Genomic DNA, 8107 nt, shown 5'->3' on the forward strand with positions numbered 1-8107 from the left:
CACCAACTTAGAGGGATACAGAATCAAGGCTGATTGTTTTATCTGGGTTAAATCTTGCAGCCTTTGTCATGCTTGAATAAATGTACCATACATGTATCTAAAAATTCAGTTTAGTCAAGGCACAGCCTGGACTTGCCATGTCTGTTATCATAACCCATTCAGAATCAATTCTGTATCCCTCTAATAGTTTTTTACATTTTCCATTCATATTATTGCTAGGAGATTATGGTATGTTTTCATTCTTAGCATTCGGCAGATCACAACAGCTATGTAGTCATTACCAGATGCATTCGGCAGATCACAATGGCTGCAGTGTCATTACCAGATGCATTCAGCAGATCACAGTGGCTGCAGTGTCATTACCGGATGCATTTGGCAGATCACAATGGCTGCATTGTCATTACCGGATGCATTGGGCAGATCACAATGGCTGCGGTGTCATTACCAGATGCATTGGGCAGATCACAATGGCTGCGGTGTCATTACCAGATGCATTCAGCAGATCACAGTGGCTGCAGTGTCATTACCAGATGCATTCAGCAGATCACAGTGGCTGCAGTGTCATTACCGGATGCATTTGGCAGATCACAATGGCTGCATTGTCATTACCGGATGCATTCGGCAGATCACAATGGCTGCGGTGTCATTACCAGATGCATTGGGCAGATCACAATGGCTGCGGTGTCATTACCAGATGCATTCGGCAGATCACAGTGGCTGCAGTGTCATTACCAGATGCATTCAGCAGATCACAGTGGCTGCAGTGTCATTACCGGATGCATTTGGCAGATCACAATGGCTGCATTGTCATTACCGGATGCATTGGGCAGATCACAATGGCTGCGGTGTCATTACCAGATGCATTCGGCAGATCACAATGGCTGCGGTGTCATTACCGGATGCATTGGGCAGATCACAGTGGCTGCGGTGTCATTACCGGATGCATTGGGCAGATCACAATGGCTGCATTGTCATTACCGGATGCATTGGGCAGATCACAATGGCTGCGGTGTCATCACCGGATGCATTGGGCAGATCACAGTGGCTGCGGTGTCATCACCGGATGCATTGGGCAGATCACAATGGCTGCGGTGTCATCACCGGATGCATTGGGCAGATCACAGTGGCTGCAGTGTCATTACCAGATGCATTCGGCAGACCACCATAGCTGCAGTGTCATTACCGGATGCATTCGGCAGACCACCATAGCTGCAGTGTCATTACCGGATGCATTCGGCAGACCACCATAGCTGCAGTGTCATTACCAGATAAAAATGTTATTAAAGCAAACTTGTTTGTAATCTACCCTAATTTTTCTAAGTTTTGGGACAGAAAGCAGAATATTACATATCTTTTCCAGCTTTTTGAAAAAGTAAGGATGCGAGTATGTTGTACATTAGATGGTCAAACCATGCGAGAAAAAAGAAACTCAATATTCCTGCTACAAACACATGTATACTGGCTTAAAAGAGCAGACCAAGTGTCCCAAAAATTAGAAGAAATAAGATAGTTTACAATATGCTATTAGTCTTGTATAACATGTGAAAGAGGTGAAAATGTTTGTATCAGTCTTAGTGTAAAGTTTTTTCCAGTAAGTTCTTTAGACGGAGATCTCAGATATTAAAAGATTTTGCTCGAGTGTTTATCTTCTTTGTAAAAGGTATATAGCAAATTGCAGTTTCCTCTCAACTGAAAATTCCTGTACTTGTTGAGGAATCGTTGAATTTTTCTGATTTTTCGTGGAATCTTCTCACATCTACGTATACAGGTACATAAAATAGCTTGAAAAATGTTAAAAGTGGAAATCTGTATAGGTAATAAACATTATCTGTAAGCATATGCTTTAATTCCTCAGTGAGCTGTGTGGACCATTTGGTAATGCTGAAAGATATCCTTGCAAATTTTGACATGTACATGAAATTGTGTTCACACAGGTTAGGTATTCTAACATTGGATATGACGTTTGGGAAGAAAACAAATGTGCAACATCAGTGAGTCATGCTAGTGGTCCACTAAAGTCATATTTAGGATTGAAACATTTGACTGTATCCAATTCAGTTCAAAGGAATCTGGAAAGATAATTAAAGATTTTGGATAGAGGATACCTATTATTGGTGTTTCTCATCGTCATGTGACTGAAAAATTGTTGAGTACGAGGTTAAACCCCAAGCACTCACTCACTCATTGGTGCTTCTATTGTTGTTTACTAATTTCCTATCAATGTCCTGTTTAAATCTGTAATTTATTGGAAATGACACATGTAATTGCTAATTGTATTCACTCTAAAAGAGACTAGGTCTCAATTGTGTTTTATTGTGCTTTTTTGTTTTCGTTTGAACTGATAATTTATGTTCATTATTTTTCATGTTTTTTTTTTTAAATTTTGAGGTTATAAATCTAGTCATTGGTTTTGTCATGATGAAAAATGTGGTAGTAATGCAATATTTTTTGTCTGTTCTCTTATGCCTGATCTCCAGTCAACAGGGCAAAGAATGTGTATGTTCAAATTCTAGCTTTTTTGGTCCAGTTCAGATTTATTTATCTCTTTTTTTTTTACCCAGCCTGAAACGCTACACAGTATTTCAGATAATCTCTCATAATTTGTGGAAAATGTGGATTATCTAGGCAGTTTTTCCTGTTGAAGACATATTTACATAATCCAAAATCCAAGAAACTTGAGGATTAGACAAGATAAAAGGGTGAATTATTCCATTTTTTGGTTTTTAAGAGTTAGCTCACCCGTGAAGCACACAGTAAATGTGATGTCGTCGAAACTGCTGTTTGAGAAACTACATTAGCCATAGTAAAAACTAATTGTAAGCTAAGTTTGCGAACATGAGGTTAACGCGTATTTCAAGGAATCAGTTGAGTTTTATTGATGAACGTGTATATGGAGTGGACATTGCTGACACTGGATTGACTAGAATTTGAAAAAAACTTTTAACTGGGTTTAGTATCAGGTGAAGTAAAGTTTCCAAATGGGAGTGGCTCATTTGTTGACTCGCAAAGACAGGTGACATTTTACTTTCCAGTCTCGTCCGAAATCGATCTTCTCTGTAGTTAGGACAATTATTTGTAGTGTGTGATCACAAGTGCTGGTTCAGTTGGATACTTGTAGGTTAAGGCTGATCTTCATCAGTACTGTATTTCACTTAAAATTTTCCTAGATTCTGATCGATTCATGCGTCCATTTAGGAGATTTTTGTGTATAGAATGATTAATGCCTGGTCACAAAAAAGCTGTGTTTTATCATCAGAAGCATCATTTTAAGGTTGTTGTGTGATTGTGAAGGTGCATTTGTATACACCAAACTTTAGGTTAAGGGCAGTGAGTATTTTTAATCCCTCTCCAACGTAGTTGCTGTGATTTAAAATGCAGTGAATACCAAATTACATGGTTGTGTATTTTTGGTAGAATTCCGAAGTGTTGTACAGATTTGCCTGTGGCGGAAACACACTGCCCTGCAGCATGGAGGCACATGCTGGCTGCTATGGTGATAAAATGTGTTGTGTTGTTGTTGAAATTTTTAAAAAAGAAACAACCTTATGAAGAGTGAAACCAGAGCATTGTGACATTAGACAAGTGGTCACAGGTAACCCGTTAAATCCATCCTCATACCTGTAAGACTTACTTCAGATCTGTTTATTCAGATTTCACCTGTAACCACAGGTATATGTAAATTGTTGCATAGCTTTTTTTTTTTGCACCCCTTAAATAAGATTATGCAAAACTTGTTATACTTAGTTTTGTCATTAATTCCATGTAACTGTGTCAGACTTGTTTTCAGATAATTTACTTCTTCTTAACTTCATTTTGGTCAAATTATTTGGTATCGCTTGAGATCAGTGAGATATTACTGAAGGATAATTTACTTTAATTAATTTACCATTTGCTACTTATTTGTTAGTTACTTAAAGTAAAAGAAAGCCAAAATGTGAACTAAGGTTTATCACATTGACAACTGAAAATTATGCGTAAAAGTACTTTCATTTTTTTTTTCAAATTTTTTAAGAGTGTTGAAAGGCATTCAAATATTTGAATAGTAAGGTGGGCTTTATGAGCCATATTGATGGTATCTAGGAACTCTGACATCACATCAGCTCTATGATGGGCTTTATGAGCCATATTGACAGTATCTAGGAACTCTGACATCACATCAGCTCTATGGTGGGCTTTATGAGCCATATTGACAGTATCTAGGAACTCTGACATCACATCAGCTCTATGGTGGGCTTTATGAGCCATATTGACAGTATCTAGGAACTCTGACATCACATCAGCTCTATGGTGGGCTTTATGAGCCATATTGACAGTATCTAGGAACTCTGACATCACATCAGCTCTATGGTGGACTTTATGAGCCATATTGACAGTATCTAGGAACTCTGACATCATATCACCTCTATGGTGGGCTTTATGAGCCATATTGACAGTATCTAGGAACTCTTCCGTCACATCCCCTTTTATCATGATGTTGGCCATAAGGAAGGAGTTCTTGGGAATCTTTTATCGGTAATCTTGTATTCATTCATGGGAAGATCTGCAAGGTTTCCTCCCACCTTAATGCTGTCTGACATCGTATAATTGAAACATTTTCAGCACCAATCAAATAAATAAATTTGAGAACAATTTGGTTTGTTATACCATTCGTGTATGTTTGGCGCGTAAAATCAACTGAGAGTTGTCAGCTTTTTAGGTAGATGACGGCACCTCACAAAGCATTAGACAACACAGTCTATTATAAAATTGTATTCGACAACACTATCTGTTATAAAACTGCAGCTAACCCATTGGAAACTAATTAAAATTTAATACCAGATCAGCGGACGAACGATGATAGATAGCCCTTGTAGATGTATGAGACCCGATTGGCTAGTTGTAATCTAATGCAAGACAGTACGGAAGATTCAACCAATGAGTGCCCAGGTAGATATGGACTCATGGCACGCGATTGGCTAGTTATAATCTAATGCAAGGCAGTACGGAAGATTCAACCAGTGAGTGCCCAGGTAGATATGGACTCATGGCACCTGATTGGCTAGTTGTAATCTAATGCAAGACAGTACGGAAGATTCAACCAATGAGTGGCCAGATAGATATGGACTCGTGACACCTGATTGGCTAGTTGTAATCTGATCTCAGCAGCCTAGATGATTCAACCAATGAGGGGCCCCTGTAGATGCACGGGACCTGATTGGTCAATTGTTATCTGATTCAATGCAGTCAAGAAGATTTAGATTCATGAGATCTGATTGGCCAGTTGTCATTTTATATTAATAAAATGACGTATGAAATTCATTTTGGTTGTGGAAATAACATACTTCACTAATATAAGGTGTAGTGATATTGTTGTACTGGAAGCTTACTGGACTGGACATTGTTTTTAAAGGAACAGGCTGAGACATTAAGAAGTAGTCTGTATTCACGTAGTTACCAAGCTTGCTGACCATTGTTACTGGAATGTTCTCCACATGAATATTTGTAATACGTAAGTACAAAGGAAACCTGCAGAAATCCTTTTTTTTTTTAAATGCTCATACATAAAGTAGTTACAAATGAAAATATCAGACATTTATGAAATGTTTTATTTATAGATATCATGACTTGACGTAGTTACGAAGGAAACTAGCAGAAACATTTATGAAATGTTCTATGCATATGTGTAGTTAAATAGTTAATCTAGAGAAACATTTATGAAATATTTTTTTCATAAATTAGGTACAAATGAGACCTGCAGAGACATTTATTACGTATTCATACACATAGTCAGCCTAGGGAAACATTATTAAAATATTTTATACATGACGATGATAAAACTGGCGGAGACATTCATGAAATGTTCCATTCATACATGTGGTTACAAAGTCAATCCAGTGAATTAATTATGAAACAGTTCATAAAGTAGTTACAATGAAAACTGGCAGAAAAGTTGTATTATATATGTGCAGTTAAAATAAAAACTTTGTTTTATTCGATTTTTATGAAATTTTCTATATGTACATGCACTTACAGTTATTTGTTTGTCAGTTTCCATGCATCACTGTTTTACGGCTGTTGTAACGTTCAAAATATTGTTGCCTATATAGTACCAAAGTGGACATTATAAGGTACTATTATGGAGAAGCTGTGATAGTTTTTCTACATGTACCCTGTGAGATGTTGATATAAGTATATTGTGTTACTCTCATGTGGAATCGGTGGTAATGTGATGGCACTGCCTTGTCCTGTTTTTTTTAACTGTAAGGGATGTCATGGTACTATGTGGAATATGGTACCGTATGGCCTTTCATGGTACAATATGGCCTTTTATGGAACAAAATGGCTTGTTATGGTACAATTTTGGCTCTGCCAAGTAGATTCTGTGGAGATTGTTCTATATGGCCTCTTATGGTACAACTTTACCTTTAACGGTACTGTATGGCCTCTTGTGGTACAACTTTACCTTTAATGGTACTGTATGGCCTCGTATGGTACAACTTTACATTTAACGGTACTGTATGGCGTCTTATGGTACTGCTTGGCGTCTTATGGTACTGCTTGGCCTATTATGTTACTGTCTGGCGTGTTATTGTGCATATACGAAGGTTATGGTACATATATGAAGGTTATGGTACATATATGAAGGTTATGGTACATATACTAATGTTATGGCACTGTTAAGTACTTCCTATGGAAATTATTAAACTGTACGTATATGGGATGTTATAGAGCTGAATATGAGCTGTCATGATGTAATACATTTGATGGTACTATTTCTGATGTAAACTGTAATATAACATCATAGGGTACTATCTTAGATGTTATGGTGTAATATATCATATGATACTATCTTGGATGTTATGGTGTAATATGATATGCTATCTTGGATGTTATGGCGGCGTAATATAATATCATATGATGCTATCTTGGATGTTATGGCGGCGTAATATAATATCATATGATGCTGTCTTGGATGTTATGGCGGCGTAATATAATATCATATGATGTTATCTTGGATGTTATGGTGTAATACACATATGATGCTATCTTGGATGTTATGGTGTAATATGATATTTGAAGGTGCTACATATGTATATATGTGGAATATGATGGTACAGTATGGCATGGTATGGTGCGGTGTGACAAGGTATGATGCGGTGTGACAGTGTACAAACATGGTACCAGAAGGTGCCACTACATGTAAATAGCAGATGTTATAGTGTACTTAGGATCGATGACGATTAAAATGGCATCATACGTGATATATTCTGTTATAACGTCACAGTAAAAAATCCATAGTTCGAATTTGCTTCCTTTTTTGTTGTTGCTGGGTTTTCATTAGAATTATTATTATTATTATTATTATTATTATATATTTTTCTGTCGTTTTCTTGTTGCTGATCGTCTTTGTGGAGAATTGTCAACTTCACGAGAAAAGATTTGAAAATATTGTAACACTTTGTCCGAATCAAAATAACGTCCCTCATCAAATTAAACAGCATTCTTCTCCATATCTCAGAGAATGCTCAGATCGTTTTCTGTGCGACAACATCTAGTTAATTTAATGGGTACTTGTTTGTACGTACGCCACATTGCTAACTGAGGACTTTTCAGCTGTCCTCTAATATTCCATTGGCTGTGGTACTAAGAAAGCGGGATTGTCGAGTACCTCAGCTAAAGGGCTCTCCGTGGCCAAAGGGACTAGTACGCCACCACAGCGCAATTCCCCGGGAGCCTCGCACCAATGCGGTTGCTGTAAGTTCAAGTCCAGGTCATGCTTGCTTCCTCTCCGGCTGTAAGTGGGATGGTCTTCCAACAACCTGTTGATATTCGTAGGTTTCGACGGGCCTGTGCTCGATTTTCTCCCACCATAATGCTGGTCGCCGTCGTATGAGTAAAACATTCGTAAGTACGGTCTAAAACACCAATCAGAAAAATAAATATTGAAGTGAAAGTGAATGAATGAATGAATGATTATGGCTTAGCGCCACATCGGCAGTAATTGGAAAAAGCTGCAATGAGCATAAAACAAACATGTTAAAATATACAAAAACCTTTGGTAACTAATCCAATTGAAGAATTCTTGAACTGAGGCAGTCAGTGACTGCGAGGGTGATTTTATCCTAGA

Source organism: Liolophura sinensis, chromosome 11, assembly GCF_032854445.1.
Source record: "Liolophura sinensis isolate JHLJ2023 chromosome 11, CUHK_Ljap_v2, whole genome shotgun sequence".
Lineage (NCBI taxonomy): Eukaryota > Metazoa > Mollusca > Polyplacophora > Chitonida > Chitonidae > Liolophura > Liolophura sinensis.